This window comes from Bacillus rossius, chromosome 7, assembly GCF_032445375.1.
Source record: "Bacillus rossius redtenbacheri isolate Brsri chromosome 7, Brsri_v3, whole genome shotgun sequence".
NCBI classification, from domain to species: domain Eukaryota; kingdom Metazoa; phylum Arthropoda; class Insecta; order Phasmatodea; family Bacillidae; genus Bacillus; species Bacillus rossius.
The window spans coordinates 13,741,655-13,760,312 of record NC_086335.1 but is presented as its reverse complement, the minus strand read 5'-3'; the positions used below and the strand labels follow the sequence as shown (position 1 = coordinate 13,760,312).

Genomic DNA, 18,658 nt, shown 5'->3' with positions numbered 1-18,658 from the left:
TTTTCCTGTCGGACAGTGAAAATACTATTAATTTTTGCTGTTGAATAGGCATTGAGGAACTGACTTTTTATGTAGTTGTGGCCAGTATACCTAGTATCGAAGTATTATAACGACAGTTAAATTAAGCAGTATTTATTTATTATTTAACTTTGTTTTAATTTAATGAGGCACCCAGGGGAAGCATATGGTACAATTCGAATTGAATCACGCTGAGCAAAAAACAATACATAGAACTGAAAAAAAATAGATTAGATAGCTGGATGTGTCACGAAATTATTATTTTGTTGTTTTTATTTCATTTTTGGGAAAATTAAATTACGGGTATCGGTTCAATGATCACAGTTAAATTTTTTGTGACAACTGAAAGCTATCGACAGGAAGTTGTAGTCTGAACACTTGCAAGTTATAAGATACTTAAAATGTCACACTTGTAGTAAAAGTATTTAAATTGTTTGAAGATTATGAACTGTAATCAAAGTTATATTTTATATACATGTATATGAAAGTAGTTATTTTTTCTAATGATGCATATACAAGTATTCAACATATAATATGGTCAATTAGATTGGCTGCCATTTTAATAATATTTTTATTCAAGGTTTAATAGTTGGTTACCTTGATGTATTTTGCTTGATTATTAATTGAGAGATGTTGAGCAAAGGTGTTGTTTACATATGTGTCATGATTTTACGCCTTGCTTATAAAATAAATTGTACGTTTTGGCAGAGCCTATTTACCTATAAATGCATTGGATTTTTTCTTGTCAGTACTTTATATTTATTTTCTGACGTGCAGGTCAATACTCAGATATTACAAGAAGATAGTTTGGCAATATAGGCTAATTGGCTGTGTTATATTTACTTACAATATATCCTTTGTGAGAAAAGCAGTTACTTGTAAGTATTCACTTTGGTGCGCTTTTGAAGAATTTTAAAAGTACTGGATTATTAATTTTTTTCCGAAATTTGGCATATGTTTCAAATTTAGGGAGAATGTGCATAAGTTATGCTCTGGTATTAAAGAGCTTATGTGAAGATAGAGCATACATACATTACCTTTTACTACCTACAGCTAACCCTTGTTATTTTTTAGGTAACCATGGTATCATTTTGCTGATGAGTAAAGTAAAAATGTTTGTGTAGACTGCCCAATCTTCAACCAACTCTGTTGTTGAGAGATTTAATGTTTTAGAAAGCAAATATAACAATTTAAATTTTATTGTTTTTTTGACGTGTCAACGTTTAATAAATCGATGAACGCAGGCTGCACGCACGAAAAAGTGTCCCGTAACGCACATTGTCCCGTTACGCTGTGTCCCGTTATGCTCATTGTACGCATGCGCCGCATATATTTATCTTCCACTCGATTGGAAAAACCATCGATTGGACTTTTACGAGACATTAAACTTGAAACACTTCCATTCGTTTCTTACTTTTCCTATCACCGTCCTATCTTTAACAGAATAACACAGATTGGAATAAGTTAAATAGCAAACATGTATAAAAGTTAAAGTTAAAGTAATAAACATATTTCAATTAATGATTGCAAATAAATTAAATTTATCAATTAAATTGTATATTTAATTTTACTCCTTCTTTGTATACATACAAAATAGTGATAATTCAATAAAAGTGATTCAATTTTATTCATAAAAGTATGCAATCATGTCATCAATGTTTTGTTATGACGTCACGTTAAACTATCGTCCGTAAACCGACTTTACAGACAACCAATTTTTTCGAACTTATGGCAATTAAACTTACCTGACCTCAACCTAGTATTTTTCCATCTCTACTACCTTTTGCCTTTATTGACCCATGTTAATGTTGTGAAGGGCTAAATGGTAGTGACACATTTATTCAACTATTTTAAAGATGCCTATATACTTACATTTTACTTACCAGTCTTATCTATTTTGAATGTTGATTTGATGATGAAATTCTAAAAAATTATTTATAAAAAATATTTAAAGTAATACAAATTATTTGTAATTACGTTAAAAATTGGTTTTCATCAACATATTATATATTTAAACACAACATAATTTACGTTAATATTTTTGGAAAACTTATACAGTTTATTCCTTTAATATTACCTAAGAACCACAAGTTGTAATGTAATTTCAATTGGGTTTGTAAAAAATAATAAGTTTTATGCTTGAAACTCAAAATTTCATGAAACTTTATGCAAAATAACCTTATTGTTTTGCTCTACGGCCCTCTTGTTCTGCCGCAGTATCTTCTAATAATGAGGAGAATATTAAAGCTGAGGCTTCCGCGAAAATTTAATACTAGTTACGACAATCAGTTGCTATTCATGTAATGTTCCGCATCTTATCGTAATTTATATCATGTGGAAGCTTAAGATCATTTCGTCATAAAGAACTATGTCAATGTGAAGTCATTGCATAACAATGGATGGAGAAGTTCGTTATATTTGAGTAGGGTGATAACAAAGCCGGTGTTGCGTCTATGTATGTTCGTTGTCGCACTACACTTCATCATATAGGAAGTTAAATGCGTCAAAGCGACGATGACATTCAGGAATGTAAAGGACATGTAGCACAAAGTTATGCATTTCTTTTTAAGATTTAATAATTTTGTTATACAGATAGCAAGAAAACATATTTTTGAAGTTGTTCTTATTCAGGCACATTGAGGGTACATTTTAGTATGCAACGGTCATGCAAATAAGTGCGCGCGCACCACGCCGTGGGAGTTTGTCAGGTAGTTTTATAGCGCAACCGCGCTTACTGCTGAAGTCGTCCAGATATCCAGACAGCCAACTGCGTGTGGCGGCATCAACCTGTAGGCTAAATATTCGTTTTCATGAACATCAGGTGGAGTACCAAGCGTAACTGTGTGCCAAATTAATCTTTGTGATAGCGAAACTCTCTTGGAATACTTTTCGTTAGCTTAATTAATCAAAAATTAATTAATTAATCAAAAAATTAAATAGTTGAAACGTAAAATTCCCGGAATTACAATACATATTAACCACGAGTCTTGAATCCGTCTGTTGAAGTCAGTATGCCGAAACCGCGGCGCAGTTGTATGCATCCCAGCTATCGGTGCGAAGGGTTCTAAGTTCTAGTCCCGGGTAAAGCATGGCTGTACATTTAATAATTCGTTATTTGCTCTAAGAAGCACCACAGTCATTAAAATGTCAGAATTTCTTTTAAAAATATATTATAAAGGGTAAAATGGTTGGATAATTGGGGATTGAAAAATCACCAATGAGTCAAGCATAAAATGTTGTTAAATATGTATATTTAATATTCTAATTCCCAGATAAATATCCCAACCAAAAAAAAATATTTTCCTTATTTTATATAAATTATTAATGATTTTTAACCCTAATGTAAACTTACTTTTTATTTCTTAAACTAAATTTTACAACAAATATTAATACGTAGCTCAGACCCTTTGTGTGGTTACTTTTACTAGGTAGCTACATAACCTTAATTTTTTATTTATGATTAAAATTAATTATAAAGCTACAGTTTTATTCTGAGATCGATGAGATAATGCTCACTTGTCCTTCAAAACAAGAGAAATGATACTGACCACATAAGATTAGAAAAAAAAAACTATTTGATTCCACTTTCACAACAGTTTAAATAAAGTTTGGGTACATTTTGATAAAATTTTGTAAAATTGACGTTAAAAATTAGAGGAATAATACCATCTGCATTTTAATTGAAAAAATATATATATAGGAGAATCACTATCTAATGAGATTAAAAAAAAACAGTTCCCATCCCCTCATTCACAAGGAGAATTTTGTTTCTTTTAAATTAAATTTCGCCAAATGTACAAAAAAAAATAATTAAAATGTGATTTACTTCTGTTTCAAATAAAATAAGAAAATTACAGTCCATATGAGATAAAAAAAAACACATTTATACAATTAAAACTGAATAGTGCTTTCTAAAGATATTTTGCGTATTTTACCGAAACAATAATTAGCTAAAAATTATATAAAAAAGGGAAAATCTTCATCCATATAAGATAAAGGAAAACCATCTCATTCTGTTTTCCCACCCTTAAATGAGAAATTTGGTATTAAATCATTAAATTGCGTACACTTTGCAGAAGATCACTAGTAGTATATAAATGGCGAAGCTGAGACAGGCTTCAGGCTGTGGTGGGTGGTGGCTTCAATGACCGACAGGCCTTTGACGTAACGACAGCCATCTTGGACACAAAAAATACTTAAAATTCCTCAAAAGTGACTCAAAATGACTCCAAATTTCCCGGTTTCGAGGGGAAATTCTCATTTTCTTCCTCAAAAATTCAAAAATTCGGATTTCGAAAAACCTCAAAAAACTTTTGCCTTAGAAATAACCCAAAATCCTAAAAGAGGCTTAAGCATCCATGTATAATAAGTCTCTGACGTCATCTAGGATTATGAAGTAACTGTTGCAATAATCGTTACGGGTGCCATCTTGAATTATTTATCATCACATTTAAATAAAAAATTTCAAAATTAATTAAAAAGTATGTTATTAATATACTAAGAGATTAGATCCATTCCCGTTGCTTCGAAACAGGTAAGAGCTAAAAAAAAAAAAACACAACCTTCCTTCATGGAAGTCATATATAGACTAACCTCCAACCACAAATATCAAGGTATATATCGTCAGCTGGTAAGACGTCATGTCCGCCATCTTGTCTTCGTCCGCTGGTGGCCACCATCTTGTTTTCGTCTGCTAGAGTGCGCTGACGCCATGTTAGTATAAATTTTCGTTCACCATAACTTTGACCTCGACTGTCGGCATTGAACTTTGACCTTGACCATGAAATTTGACCTTTAACCTTGAACTATGACCTTGACCCTTGACCTTGCAATTGTCCTTGACATTGAAAGTTGACCATGACCTTGACAACCATCTTAGATCCACCATTTTGTGTTCAGTACTCGCTACTAGCAACGATAGTTAACATTATATTACCTGCTAGAGGACATTGCCTCCATCTTGTTATCATGTGCTGGAGGACTCCATCTTGTGTGTGCACTTGTCTGATAGAGTGCACTACCATCATACTTGTTTATGTTTCACCCGCTAGAGTGCAGTAATCATTTATTATTACTGTGACACCTGCCATTTTATTATTTGAGTGCCATCTTGGTAATTTTTAATTATAAAGCTAGAAATTCGGGAAAAATTCCAAAATCCATTTAATAAATTTGCAATGAATATACATATTGATTCAGTCGATTCCTATCATTGGTTCGATTCCTGGTCGATACGAAAAATTTTACTTTTTGTAAAAAATAAACACGTCAAAAAATTATGTTCAAAATCCTAAAATAGGCTTATAATCCTCTACTACCAGTCTTCAGTAAGCTGATATGGCCACCGTCTTGAAAATTTGTATTTTTTGATGTAGAAATTTAGAAAAAATTCCACAATTCTCCCAAAAATTCACTCATTAATTTACATATTGAATTAATGGATTCCTGTACTCGGTTTGATTCTTGACCAGTGTCAAGTGTAACTAAATATTAAATAAATTTTTTATTTGGTTTTTCATTAAGGTAAAAGCACCTATTATGAGACCTTTCCTAATATGAGACCCTAGACTTTCTCAGCCGGGAGCTCCTCAACTCTAGCGGACAATACACTAACTCGGTGTAGGGAACGTTTTCTTGCGTGTGTATTGTTTTCATTAGCGAGCGAATGTGCAGACAAGCGTGGTTACCGATTTTGTGTTTTACGAGCTATCGAGTTTTCCACCGAGATAACAGAAACGGCTTACATATAAATCAAGGTAAGGTTACTTGTTATAACATTCATACATGCTGATTGCTATATAGATGAGTGGTTATGTGCATGCTAGTGAGATTGTGTTTCGTGCACTTTTTGTATCTGCAACACAATGACTTTTGTTGCGTATTGATGGCTCCTATTATGAGACCTACAGAGTACCCTTTTATGGGATACTATCTCATATTAGGAACCGGGTCTCATATTAAGAGCTTCCTGCTAAATAAAGTGTTATGCATTTAAACATGAGAGTATCAATTAACTATCGCCTTGTTACAACACAATGATGATTTATTATGTTACAATGTACTTAAATTGCTTCATATCTAATGTATAGCAATATAATTCTCGTTATTAACAAACTGTAATGACATATTTCATAAGTAATGCTGGACTTAGGATATTAATTCATAGGCATAGATTAACAGTTTTCTTTGCCTAAAATGACATTGATTTGAAATTTATTATTACCTTTCATATTAATGTTTTGCTTTTAGAGGGATCCTAGCCGAAATCCGAAAAGGAAGAAATGGACAAGGAGCAGATGATCCTAGCTGTCAAAGCTGTACAAACAGGTACTATGGGTTACAAGTCAGCAGCGAAACATTTTGGGGTACCAAAAAGCACAGTGGAAAGGTATATGAAAAATACTGAATTGCGTACTGATGATTTGGTAAATGTGCCATTAGGAAGAAGGCCTACATTAAGCTGTAAACTAGAAAATGAACTCGTACCGTACTTCATTGAGATGGATAAAAGGTTTTATGGGTTGAGGAAATGTGATATTAAAAGGATGGCCTTACAACTAGCCATTGCTAATGGTATCAAACACCCATTCTCAGAAAAAATAAATCAGCTGGTAAGAAGTGGATGGGGTCTTTCTTAAAGCGTCATCCACAGTTGTCATTAAGAGTTCCCCAAGGCATTTCTCACGCCAGAGTAAAAGGTTTCAGTTCTGAAAATGTGAAAACATTTTTTGGGCTCTATGTAACTGAATTTGACAAAATTAAAGGCCGTCCTCACAGGTTGTACAATGTTGACGCGACTGGGGTAACTGTGGTACAGCACAGAGCTGAGAAGGTAATATCCCTGAAAGGAAAACGAGAAGTAGCTGCACTGACATCAGCTGAGAGAGGGTCACTCATAACAGTCGTTACTTGCATGAATGCAGTTGGTTCTTTTGTCCCTCCATTGATAGTGTGGCCAAGGAATAATATGAAAATAGAACTCATGGATGGGGCACCAGCTGGTTCTAATTGGGGATGCCACCCTTCTGGATGGATTCAGGGGGATTGGTTCACAAAGTGGTTTGATCATTTTTTGAATATACATAGCCATCACTTGAAGACCCTGTTCTTCTTGTTCTCGATGGCCACTACTCACACACCAGAAATGTTGATGTGATACGATTGGCTAGAGAGAACCACGTATCAATCATTTGTATCCCTCCTCACAGTTCACACAAAATGCAGCCACTGGATGTAGGCTTCATGAAACCACTGAAAACCTATTATGCCTCAGAAATACAGGCTTCTTTAAGAAACAACCCTAACCGTATTGTAACACCACTATTGGTTGCAAAGTTGTTCATTTCAGCATATCAACGAGCTGCAACAATGGAAATAGCAGTCAATGCATTCCGCTAAACAGGATTTTACCCATTCAACAGTGATGCGTTTCGTGATTGTGACTTTGTAATTCACAGTTGTCACGAAATTCCTGATAGAGATGTTCATACCAGTGCAACTATCATCGCCACTTCGAATGACATATCAACTGGTGCAGGACCATCTAATTCTCAGCCTGTTCTGCCTATGGATCGCCCACATTTTTCTGGCACAGGGCCTTCTGATGCTAGTCCTGCTTAAACTATGGACATCACACCTATCTCTCCTAAAGACATTAAGCCACTTCCTAGTCTTTTAGCAAATTTATAAAGCCGAAGATGTGGCAAAGCATCTGTAATAACCTCATAGCCTTACAAATCCGATCTCCTGAAGAGTTTGGAAAGAGCTACAACAGCAAAAAATAAAAAAAAGAAGCTGCAAGGAAATGTCATAAAACCCTGACAAAAACCTTCTGCCAACACACAAAAGTCAAGATCACGATGTTGTAAAAGAAGATTAATGGAAAAATCCAGCAACGACGAGTCGGATGATGATTTCGACATCTTATAAGATAGCTCTGGTGAAGAAGACAACGATGCTGAATGCCTCTTCTGTGGATGCATATTTTCAGATGAAAAACATGGCGAACAGTGGATACAGTGTACTGTCTGCTGTCGTTGGGCTCATGAACATTGTGGTGCCACTGACAGTCACTTTGTGTGTCCTCATTGCCAAAAGAGGATAAAGAAATAATGTGTCCCATAATAGGAAACCTTTTTTTTACTTTGGAAAAGTGCAGTGTCTTCCGTTTTTTGCAGAGGACATACATTTATTATTTTAAAACAATATGTATGTATTGCATTTTATAGTTAAACATATCAAGTGATTTATTATGCGTGAAAAGTTAATTTATGTTCACTTAATAAAAATATATGAATTTTATTTAAAAGGGGTCCCATAATAGGTGCCTTTACCTTACCTTTCGCGGAGTTTATTAATCATTGACTCTACGAAAAACGACTCAAGACAATTTACCTGTCCGACGAATTAAATACATTGCCGATAAGTCTAACATGTAAGTCTACCATTATGTTTTAAATTATTTTCTTATTACAAATGTTATCATAATAATTCGGTATTTTTTTTAATTATTAATATTACAATTTTCAGTGCAATAAGTATACAAAATTAACTACCTTATTACCTAAACCAAAATTCACCAAAATATATATAAAAAAAGACACATGAAGACATGCAATGGCCCTGCTGTTTCGCTACAGCAACCATTAATTGATTCGCTTAATAATACACCGGCAATCGGTAATACATGTTACTTCATCATATGTTTCGATTCTGAAAGGTTCGGTTTCATCAATCGATATGTCGTTCGCATTTTCTCATAGGACATGAAGACACGAGAGAAGCAAATGGATGAAGAATCATTCTTGTATGAAATTTCATTCTTAAGGGTTGCATGCTTGGTTTTTACTCATATCAGTTTGAAATGACACGCGAAAAACTTTAAAGATGAAGACCATTTGTCTACTGCGGAACTATTTGCAGACATTTCGTCTTCTACGTTTAGGTTGGAGATTAGTATGCGAACAATCACAAAAACGGATTTTCAGCAACCGATTTTGATAATGCCTATACAAGAAAAAAAAAACCTTAGACTGTTTGGTACAATACCGGTAAATTGTAACTGTTTCCACTTGGCTAAATCTGCATTTCGCGGAACTTTGGATGACTACTATTATCTAAATACATTTAGTGAGTAGAAAGAAATTTGTAATTTTCTTGACAATGTCAAGCAGAAGATTATAAGTCAGCATACTCATGAAGTAGCAACGTACGGACCTTTATTAAAATATAAGTTATGGTGGGACTGAAAGATATGGTAAACCGAATCCATTCGAGGACCAAAAGAAGTGCTCTTTCAAGACTATGAATATTTCCATTTACAGTTATGTCGATGAAAATCAGTGTGTTAAAAACGAGTTGAGAAACTCTGTCGAGAAGAAAAAGACAATTTAGGAAAAGGATTTGGCTGGTCTCTTTCTTCAGTAAACCGATTAGAGTGCAGAATCCGTCAGTTCAAGTCAATGCAAAATAAAATGTTTATTAGTATGCTAACTTTCATAGGTTTTCCTGTAGTAGAGTAGAAATTATGTAATTAAAGGTATTTGTAATTTTTTCAACGTTTTTTATTTTTTTAGTTAAATTATTCTTTTTTGTTTTGGTCAAGGATCGAAACAATGTATAGAATCAATCGAACCAATCATTATTTTAAAAAGTGATGTTTTTTTTATGATTATTGAAATTTTTTCCAATATTTTTTAGCTCAATAATTAAATAATTTCATCAGTTTGTTCAGATGGTCGACACGATAGCTGTCACCCTGGAAATAAAAATTAAACTAATATAGCGTCAGCAGATGTCGTGTGTACTACAAGATACTAGGGTTCCTCATATCGCTTACTGAAAACAAAATTTGCGGCAGCATTCTTTAGCAAACGATATTTGTTAACTAGCGCTTCTTGTTACAAGTACCGAAAATAAATAGGACTGCCCCCAGCAGATGAAAACAAGATGGCGGACGTGATGTCATAATAGATTCCGTAATATTTCCCTTGGCATTGGTAGCGGGAGTCAGTTTGTCGGTGGCCTTCAGGGAATAGACATTCGTAACATTTTATAGTTTGTCCGCACAAGGTTGGAATGGTGGGCTTCGAGATCCATGATCTAAGTGCATTTTTTTTATTTTCTATTAAATAATTTTTTTATTAATTTTAGAATTTTTCCGGATTTCTAGCTAAGTAATAACGCATTTTCAAGACGGGGGACATGACGTAATAATTTCTAAATGTCGGGCCAGTTGTTTGATAAAATTTCATAGATTAATTTTTATTGATTTAACAATTTTTCCCAATTTTCTTGCACAATAATTACAGATTTTCAAAATTGCGACGATTTACGAAAAATTCAACAATGATATCACAATTAAAAATGGAAGTAATTACATCCTAATTTTCAAAAATATTACCTCGGTGGCTGAGGGCAGTTTTACGATGGGAAATTTGAACTGTCTTTAGGATATGTCACCCCTACCCCTCTTAGGACAAAGCCCCAAAATCTCGATAATTTCAGGAATTTCAAATATATATTCTTTTGAGATGGAGTGTCCCGAAACATTCCAGGTCCTAAACCTCCATCCCCCCCCCCCCCCACACCCTTCCATTTCCACAAATGTGAAAACCCCAAAAATTCGAAAAATTGGATGAAATTATATTAAAATTAAATCATTACGAACTAAATTGTCCGGGGGATGGTGGATCTTTCATCCAAAGATGTCTTCTCCATCAAATTGGGTAGGGGGGGGGGATGCAAAACCCCAAAATTTCAAAAAATTTCTTAAATTTAAGAACACATTTTTACTATTGGCAGTGTTTCCGAGCCCTTCGGGGTCCTCAAACTACCCTCCCCCCACATGGAGTCAAAAACCATATTATTAAAAAATCTCCAAAAATTTCAAAAATCTATTTTCTTTCGATTTAAAGTGTTTACGAGCCATTCGGGGTCCTCAACATCACCACAGGAGTCAAAACCCCAAAATTTCAAAAATTTCAAAAATCATTCTCTTTCGATTTTTATTGTTTCCCAGCCATTCAGGGTCCACAAAATCACCCCTTCCCTCTGGGGACAAATGCCCAAAATTTCGAAAATTTCAGAAATTTCATATATCATTTCTTTCGAGATGGATTGTTCCAAACCATTCGAGGTCCTGAACATCCAACCCCCCCTCCCCTTCTTTAAAAGTGAAAGCCCCAAAACTTCGAAATATAAGAATATATATAATTGTATGTTGGCATGTATGACGTCGATAAACTCTTACACCATTTGACCGATCGCCATGAAAGTTGGCACATCGAAGTGTTTTTATCATGGAGAAGGTTAGTAACCCGACAAGATAGAGCTGAACCTTTTACTGCGCATGCGCGAGTTCCCGAGGACCGTCGAGGGGAAGTAGGGGAAGGGAGTGACTCCGCCCTTGTTCTTGTCCGTCGCGTCGGCCCGACTTACACGAACACGGTATCGTACCCACGCAGTTGGCCAGTAGCAAAGTAAACTATGTACGAAGAAATAACTCTTCGCCGCAGCTTTGCGCGGGCAACACTCAAGTATTTAATACCTTTTTTTTGTATGCATCTGAGCTCATCTCGCTCAGTCTAAGTTGTACGCCTATTGTTAAGAATGTAAAGAGTAAGGCTAAGTATATAAACAAAAAACCATAACGACAAAAGGATGGCAAGAAAAAACTAAGTTATTTTTAATGTAATAACTATATTGAATGAGATTATTGGGAACTAGGATTTCGTCAGCTTTTTCCAATACGCCAATCGTCTACAAAGGAAACGTAAGTTATTTAACAAGTTATTTTACAAACACGAATAACAAACTTTACTGTCACACAAATAAAATTAACGCAGCGAAAAAGTAAACCCAGGGCCTGAGATACACATTTTGAGCATTTTACATTATCGGAAAGGATTTGTTATGAATTAAGAAGGCGGACACTCCAGACAAAAACGCTAGAAAGTTGAGAGTTTAAAAATCGCTATGTTGCGGTCTTGCGTCGTTCTTTGTTTAGGAACCATCACATCGTTCAACTGTTTTTTAATTTCTGGAAAACATGGTTACCATCAAGAACGCCAGAGTCGGGATTCGAACCCGTTGGCAATTAGTTTTACAAAGGAATTTTTGTAAAAGTACAAAAACATTTATAACTATGTATAACAGGGAAGTACGGTTAAAATTTATTTGAACGCGACTCACCTATTCCGAGCTCGAGTCTGAGTTCAGACATTCGGCCGTTTCTGTAGTGCTAGATCCTGTGTCACCCGAAGAACTTTCGCCACATGATGAGTCAAGATTCACTATTATCTTGTCGATTTCGATGTCCACTATTGCATCGTTCTTGAAATATTCGGCTTCAATGTTTTTAACGTGATCACAGCACTTTTTCCACTGTTCCACCGTATAGGAACAAAATAATTTCTCACAAAGTTTTCGTTTATCGTCCAAAGATGTAGATATTTCCTCGCAAACTTTTGCTTTGAAATCTGCCCACACTAGTTCAATCGGATTCAAATCCGGGTGGTAAGGAGGCAAACGAATAGTGTCATGGCCACACTCCTCTATTATTTGATCCACTTTGAATCTTTTTGTGCTTTGGTGGGATTTTACCAAAAGTAGCAAATCGGCTTTGGTCATGTGTGTGGAGAATTGAATGTTGTTGGCTTTTAACCAGTCTTGGATGCCAGATTTCAGAGTAGTGGTCGTAGGCTTTTTATTTATTTGGACATTGTGGTAGCTGGCATTGTCTAGAACTATGACACTATTTTCAGGTAAATTTGGAAGTAGCTTCTGTCTTACCCAGGTAGAAAATTTTTGGTAGTTCATGTCATCATGATAATCACCAGACTTTTGTTTTGATTTGAAAATTAATAAAGCATTAGAAACGAAGCCTTCTTCTCCACCAGCATGCACGATTATCAAACGTGGCCCCTTGCCAATTGATTCTGTTACACCTACTTCAGTGCTCGACTGCCAGCAGGAATTAACGCAATGTGTTGCATGTAGGTATGTTTCGTCAACATACACGATATTTCTACCTGCATTTCGATATTTACGAATTGTTTGTAGATACCTCCCCCTCCAAGCAGAAATTTCCGGTTTTTCTACCAAAATCTTTCTTTTTGATTGGCATTTCTTCCACCTAAATCCTATACGTTTTAACAAATGCCGCAAGTACTCTCTACTGCAATTTAAAACTCCGTCCTCTCGTAATGCCCTGGTCAGTTTCTTTAATGTTGGAATTGTTTTTCTAACGGTGTAAAACTCGTGAATTTTCCGCCGTATAGCGCCGCACGTAAAGTCATCTACTTCGATTCTTTTTTTTCGCTCCTTATTCTTTCCCGTGGGAGTAGAAAAACTTAAACTATTTTTGCTTTTTACTTTACCTTCTGCCAAAATTCTTTTTACAGTTGAGTGAGAAACCCTTGTTGCAGCACTTGTTGCTTCGACAATGTTGTACTTCAAATTATGTAATCGCTTTTGCTCTTTCAAATGTGTTGCCACATTGTACACAATCTCCCGTGCCTGTCCCCGCAACGGCGTGCCGCTTAAAATCCGTGACTTATGACCCGACGTTGATGCCATGGATAGCGTTGGATCGTGTAACTAGGACCGCGAGCTGACGACACCGGACCACTGTTTCCCGGAAGCGAGCGACAGCTCAACTGGCCCCCACCCCCGCCAGAAGCTTCGGTCACGTGACTGCCACCTCCCTCCCCAGCTCATCCAAGGTTCTTTTGTAACTTGTCTGATTATAGTATATAATAGGGCATACTGGGACACGGGTCCGGGACGAGGAGCGAGGAGCTGACCGAGCTCTGACGTCACGTCCATCTCTGACGTCACGGCAGCCATCTTGGATGACCGAGCTCTGACGTCACGGCAGCCATCGTGGATGACCGTAACGGGACACAGCGTAACGGAACAAGTAGTACCGTGACTTTGACATTGACCCCGGCGTCCATTTTGGATCAGCCATATTGAAATCGAGGGCCCCACTCATTATGATGAAATTTTCGTCGGTCGCCATATAGATTTTTTCTGTTCTGCTGGAGGCCGCCATCTTGGATACCGTCGAGTTTGTTTCTGCTGTTTGTTCGTAGAGAGCGCCAGCGTCACTCTGTCTCATCACATAAGGTCGATGTTTCATTACCTACCATAGCTTTAATGGTCCTTATCGACATATTAAATTTAAATTTTTATACAAAATACATTGGAAGTGCTGTGATTCGAACCATCGCAGCATAGATCTCTAGGTTGGAAAACATACGCCTATAACCGCTCGGCCATCGAGACATTTACCAGACTGAAAATTAAATAAGGTATATATAAAAATAACATTCATATTCGGACTTGTAATTTTTTTTAAATTTAAAGTAATAATATCATCACCTGTTCCAGACAGAACCACCATCTTGTATTAAGACGTAACTGTTGCAATTATCGTTATGGCCGTCATCTTTAAAATCCGTAATTTTTATGTTAGAAAATCGGGAAAAATTAAAAAACTATTAAAAAAATTAATCAACCGAATTAAATAATAAAATTCCTTAAAACCACCGTTGCACTTTTCGTGACGGCAGCCATCGTGAAAATCCGTAATTTTAATGCTAGAGATACGAGAAAAATTCCAAAATTTATAAAAAAAGTTACTTATTAGAATACCGATTGATTAGTTTGATTCCCGTCCGTGGTTAGAAACCGCTAAGAGCAAAAAAACAAAAGATCTTTCCTCCACAGAAGCCACCTACAGACTGATCCACCACCACCAATACTAAGGTACATATATCATCAGCTGGTATGACGACATGTCCACCATCTTGTCTTTATCTGCTGGAGACCACCATCTTGTTTTCGTCCGCTAGAATGTGCTGATACCATGTAAGTATAATTATGTGGTCACCATACTTTGTTCTCAACTGTTGACATTGAACTTTGATCTTGACTTTGAATCTTGACCTTGAACCTTGACCTTGAACTTTGACCTTGACCTTAAAATGTGACCTTGACCTTAAAATTTGACCTTGACCTTGAAATTTGACTTTGTCCTTGTCGACCATCATGGATCCAACATTTTATGTTACGTACATGCTACTAGGAGCTACCACCTGCTGGAGTACACTATCTTGTGTGTGTACTCGTCTTTTAGAGTACATTTCCATCTGGATAATTTTATTCTAACCCGCTACAGTGCAGTAATCATTTATTACCGAGGTGCGACGCCATCTTGAAATTTGGGTGCCATCTTGAAATCGTGTAATTATTTAGCTAGAAATTCGGGAAAAAATCCAAAATCTATCAAAAAAAAAAATATTAATTAATTTACATATTGAATCGCTGGATTCCTGCCCTCGATTCGATACTTGAACAGTGACAAGTGTAACTAAATATTAAATAAATTTAATATTCTGTTTTTCCATTACTTTTCGCGGAGTTTAAAATTCATTCTCTCTTCAAAAAAAAAAAAAAAACACACGCCAATGTACGACAATGTTCGACGAATTAAATACATTGCCGATAAGCCTGACATGAAAGTCTAGTTTTTCGATAGTCTGAATAACCTCTAAACAGTTCATGTACAAAGCCATACATACATACATACATACTAGCTGACCCGGCCACGCGTTGCTGTGGCTAAAGTTTTTGTTATATTACATTATAGTAAACAATCTAAGAGGAACAATAAGAGAATGTGTAATATGGTGATCTCCTTATTTGACTTTCTACTACTATAACCCTTTAGTACAATGAAATTATTTACGAACAAAGACGAAAATGTTGATGTTGGTATACAAATTCACTGGATTGAGATTAGAAGGGGAAGTACGTTGAACACAATTAATTAAAATGTTCTTACACTTGATATTAAGCAGAAATCAATAGGTACAAAATAAAAATTTATCAGATTTAATATTTCCATTTAATTTTATAACAAATATAAGTATATTACAGTATAATACAGTAAATAACATGTGACGCTTAAACTCATGAATGAGGTAGGCAAGGCAGACAGTCTTAAACTTTTAAACATTAATATCTATATTTTGAATTATAAATACTTTCAATTTCAATTTAATTTAACACCAATCGGTGCACAATGTTTTTGGTTAACCTGTCTTTAGCTAACACAAATAGATTCGACGGTTTCCCAACACGTGAACACGCAACATATAGTTGCCCATGAGAAAAACATGGATTTTCCAAATCTAAACCACAAATGGACATTGTTTGACCTTGAGATTTATTTATAGACATGGCGAAAGCTAAACGAATTGGAAACTGTAGCCTTTTGAAGGGTATGGTAGAATCTGATGGTATCATCGGAATACGTGGCAGCAGGACCACTTTTCCTTTAAACTTCCCAGCCAAAATGGTTGCTTCAAGAATGTTTCCGGTGATCTTTTTGATGACCAAACGCGTACCGTTACATAATTGAGGTGGATTCAAATTATGGAGGAGAACAATAGGGGAACCAATCTTTAATCGAAGATTATGTGGTGGCATTCCAGGGATATCTAATGAATTTAAAAATTCAATCGGAAAATTTACACTTTCATTTTCATCAACAACAGTATCGATTGATCTAAAAGACATCAGATCGCCTGGTAACAACTGTTGTATCTGGAAGTTAATTTCGTCAACATCAACGTTTTTGGCTGCCAAAATCGCCCGTTGACTAAGCCATTCATGATTCAAATAATTATTCTGTATATCCGGGAAAATACTCTGAATCAATTCATTTTTATCCTGAACAACAGTGCAAAAATTGTCTGGTAGTTTAATGCATTGCGTATTTGGTTGCAGTTCTATTTTACCGTTCCCAATATCTAGTAGTTGTTCGGATAATATTTGTGCTGATGGATCATTTTGCAATTGTACTCGCATATTTATGGTCAATCGAAGTGTTTCAACACTTCGCCATAAGAATGATTGTTTCAAACATGCATTAATCTCATCCGCGAAAGTAGAGCGAGGTATAACCGGTAAGGTCTGCCGGAAGTAACCAGACAAAAGTAAGATAGCACCACCGAAAAGTTTATTATTGCTGTTTAAATCTTGCATAGTTCTGTTTAATGCTTCAAGTGAATATTTGTGTGCCATTGTGCACTCATCCCAAATTATTATAGAACTCTTCCGCAACACTGCAGCTATTCCACTATTCTTTTTGATGTTACACATTGCATCTGGTTTATTATGAACGTCCAATGGCAGCTTGAATGTTGAATGTGCTGTTCGCCCACCATCCAGTAAAGTAGCCGCAATTCCTGACGATGCTACTGCTAATGCGATTTTTTGTTGCGACCGTATTTTGGCAAGAATCAACGATATTAAAAATGTCTTACCGGTTCCACCGGGTGCATCCAAGAAAAAAAAACCGCCTTGTTCAGCAGCAACAGCCAGCATAATCCGATCATAAATAATTTTTTGTTCTGCTGTCAGTAATGGTTCACTGTTCATGATAATTGTTGCTAAACTTCCATGTTCATATTGATTTTCTCGTTGTAAATCGGTATTGACTAAGTCGGTGGCTGGACGATTAGGTGATGGCATACCATAATGATTAAGTGGTAAATTTGAAATAAGAACACATAAATCCTCGATCAAGACCAATGCTTTATTGTACATCTCTGGTGTATAATCTATGTTTTGGCATTGATTTGTTTGTCTAATTCGGTGCAAGATGTCTTCTGTCATACAATTTTTATATTTTTCCCACAAAGTTTGTGCTTGCGAGGGATAACATGTCGTCAAAATAATTGCAAACAACTGACGAATGTTATTCGGTGTTGATGTCAACGCAGCATCAGCAAGTGTTAAGTCCCAATGGTTATCGTCTTCTAGCAATTGCAGTTCACGACATGCATCCTGGTATGTATTGAATACTCGACCATTAACTGTTCGTAAAAATTCAAAAGACGTTGGTCCGGGAACATTCACTAATAACAAACATAAATAGAAGCACTCACGTTGCTTTGGATGTACCGTGTAAAGTCTCCCCAATGTGTTAGCTTTGAATATGCCTGTAATGGAAGGATGTGGTTTTCCTTGTTTCCGTGGCTCCCATTTTTTACTGGATTTGTTCCATGTGAAATAACGTGGAACATCACCATACACCAATGTCTTCGCGAATTGGCCAAAAACATCAGGTTTTTGACACAATGTAAAAAATTCAGTTAGAGTCGTTTTCGGAGCTTCGAACGCTCTTTGGAGAACATTTTCTTCAGTGAAGTATACACGTTGACCGTTTTCAAGATGTATTGCCAGATGTTGGACAGCAGGATCTCTTTCGTGGATGGGAAAGCTGAGAATATGCCAAATAGCTTCATTGCTGCTAATGTATCTGCCCATTTGGTATCGTGCTATTTCGTCATTTTTATTTATGTTTTGTAATTCAAATATGGCCAAATCACTACCTTTGTTTACATATTTACAAATATACTTAATTGATTTAACAGAACTGCAAAGCTCAACATTGATATGAGCTTTGTAAGTTTTTGAAAGTAGTGGTGAGTATGGTACCACCCACTGATTATCAAACTCAACTTGATTTGGAAAGTTCGGCAGTCGCATTGTAAATGTGTGGCCACCATTCTCAGTACTTCTGCGGCGATACATTGGATAACCATCAATATCCGTGATCGTGTCA

At 35.8% G+C, this 18,658-nt stretch overlaps 1 protein-coding gene and 1 long non-coding RNA gene across 5 annotated transcripts in view; one reads left to right on the top strand and one right to left on the bottom strand.

The window, feature by feature from the left end:
- The window catches only part of LOC134533680 (uncharacterized), a 43,995-nt gene extending 41,726 nt beyond the window's left edge, over positions 1 to 2,269 (bottom strand). For 3 of the 4 annotated variants that reach the window (XR_010075364.1, XR_010075362.1, XR_010075361.1), the window contains exon 1: positions 1,902 to 2,041. This is a non-coding gene — a long non-coding RNA (uncharacterized LOC134533680). Of the gene's footprint in view, positions 1 to 1,901; positions 2,042 to 2,196 lie in introns of those variants that run through there. The other variant, XR_010075363.1, reaches the window with a different exon arrangement.
- A 396-nt stretch (positions 2,270 to 2,665) lies between these two features.
- The window catches only part of LOC134533679 (sodium-coupled monocarboxylate transporter 1-like), a 243,385-nt gene continuing 227,392 nt past the window's right edge, over positions 2,666 to 18,658 (top strand). Inside the window, exon 1 of the mRNA XM_063371225.1 lies at positions 2,666 to 2,726. The gene's annotated coding sequence lies outside the window, so the exon portion shown is untranslated. The remainder of the gene's footprint in view (positions 2,727 to 18,658) is intronic.